The 2,375-nt window shown below is 48.2% G+C and overlaps 1 pseudogene; it reads left to right on the top strand.

Annotated features, from left to right (window-relative positions):
- Positions 1-733, top strand: part of LOC108533627 (nucleophosmin-like) — a 5,726-nt pseudogene extending 4,993 nt beyond the window's left edge.
- Positions 734-2,375: the final 1,642 nt, after the last annotated feature.

Raw genomic sequence — 2,375 nt, 5'->3', positions numbered from 1 at the left:
GCCCTCCCACTCCTAGAAAAGCCGCTCCGGAGGCACGCCACGCGCGGCCTTCCTCAGTCCTCCACTCCTGTCGGGATGTTAGGACTGCGGGAACTCCGTCCGAGAGCTGTACGGGTGACTCTGGGGGCCCCTTTTGTCGGGGGGCCAACAGACCTCTCCCTACCCACCTTCTTCCCTTGAAGCTAGGTGACCAAAATAAACTTGCAGTTTTGCTCCTACCCTTGCCTAGTCGCTGGTTCTTTTGTACCCGCTCTGGTGGTCTTAGAAAAACAAAACATCAAATACAGAACAAAATGGAGTCTCTTATGTCTGCTTCCTTCTATATAGACACAGTAACAGGCTGATCTCTCTTTCTTTTCCCCACAAGAAGTGCTATTGCACAAAATGCTGATGTGGGCCTCCTAAAAACAGCCTCATGCCCCTTTCCTGAACAAATTCATGGGGCTAGATCTCCTAAATAAATTCAGGGATCTTAAAGTTGAAAGGTATGTGTCCCGCTTCTTGTTTGAAAGCCCTGGAAGGCGGCAAGCTCGAGATACTTTTACACATTCTAGAATTTGGAGGGAGCCTCACAGATTCCCATCCTGCCCCCAGTGGGGTCAGCCAAAAGCCTTTTCCTCATGTAGCTGAGACTGGCAGGGATGGGAAGTTGCTAGGCAATAAGAATGTAGTAAAGGCAGCCTGCCGGTTCCCTAGTGGACCTTCAGCAAATGTTAGTTGTGGCCAGGTGTAGTGGCTCACACCTGTAATCCCAGCATTTTGGGAGGCCAAGGTGGGCAAATCACTTGAGGTCAGGAGTTCGAGACCAGCCTAGCCAAGATGCTTAAATCCCGTCTCTACTAAAAATACAAAAATTAGCTGGGTGTGGTGGTGCATGCCTGTAATCCCAGATATTCGGGTGGCTGAGGCAGGAGAATCATGTCTGAGCCTCGGGAGATGGAGATTATAGTCAGCCAAGATCACACCACTATACTCCAGCCTGGACAACAGAGCAAGACTCTGTCTCAAGAAAGAAAGGAGAGAGAGAGAGAGAGAACGAAATGGAAGGAAAGAAAGGAAGGAAAGGAAAGGAAGGAAATGTTACTTGCTTCTTTCTTTCTTTATTTCTTCTCTTCCTCCCTCCCTCCCACCCCATTCCTTTTCATCAGTCTCTCTAACATGCCTCCTTCATTTCTGACCCAGACCCTCCCTGCCCAGTCCTCCTTTTCTGGTCCCACCTCCTCTCCCCAACTCTAGCATTCCCTAACGCAAGCCTCCTCCTCCTCCTAGAACATCCAGAGCCACTGTGGTTAGAAGCACCTCCTTGGAGCTCTAGTCAACCTCCCTAGTCAACCTCACACAAATGGGTTACCCCTCCCTTTAAAATCCCTCTAAAATGATAGTAAACAATCTTAAAAAGAATACTACCCACAAAGACAGGAAGAATGGGAGAGATGACAATGGCAGGTAAAAGAGATCATTTAGGAAGATGAATAACAAATGGCAGATTAAAGGAAATTATAATCTACTCAGAGGTGAATCCATTTGTTCTGGAGAATGCTTGAGAGACTCAGTGCTTAGACACACAGGAATTTCAAAGATGGGGAGGCAGGCATAGAAGGTGTTCCCAGCTGTCTATCCAATAGCCTGTCACCCTTCCTTCTTGCCAAGAGACCTTGATTTTATCCAGGGCCATGATGTACTCTGCTGAAATAAAAACTCACTCCCCAGACTCTCTCGCCACTAGAGGCAGCCCCTCAATCCAGTTCTGGCCAATGAAAGTCCACTTGGAGGACTTCCAGGAAAGCTAAAGAGTTTTCCTGAATTAAAGGAGCAAAGGGGAGCAAGCAAAAGCCTTCTTCCCTCTGCCCTTCCCCATTCCTCCTGCCCTAATAGTGATCAAAGTACCTAGCAGTGCCACAAGTGTGAAAGCCACCTGCCGAAGGGAAAGAGAAGGAGATGGGACATCTGTTTCACCTTAGAGCTGCTGCACCAGCCTGGGCAGCAACCACTAGATTTCTTGTTGTTGTTGTTGTTATTTTCAAATCAACAGTTATCTGGTTAAACCACTGTGGTCACATTTTGTCAGGGACAGTTGAATACAATCCTTAATCCATAAAATGGTTGTTGCTGGAACATCGGCTACAGAGGAGTTAGCCAGGTTCCTTCTCCTATCCCACAGAGTCAGACAAAAAGATGCTTCCTCCTTCCTCCTCAAAGACCAGAAGTTTATTTTCTTTTTTCTTTTTTTTTTTTTTGCGGCGGAGTCTCGCTCTGTCGCCCGGACTGGAGTACAGTGGCCAGATCTCAGCTCACTGCAAGCTCCGCCTCCTGGGTTTTACGCCATTCTCCTGCCTCAGCCTTCCGAGTAGCTGGGACTACAGGCACCCGCCACC

The sequence above is a fragment of the Rhinopithecus bieti genome, unplaced genomic scaffold (assembly GCF_001698545.2).
Source record: "Rhinopithecus bieti isolate Rb0 unplaced genomic scaffold, ASM169854v2 scaffold_11488, whole genome shotgun sequence".
NCBI classification, from domain to species: Eukaryota; Metazoa; Chordata; class Mammalia; order Primates; family Cercopithecidae; genus Rhinopithecus; species Rhinopithecus bieti.
Note: the sequence above shows the minus strand (reverse complement) of the source record. Positions and strands in the feature narration are given on the sequence as shown.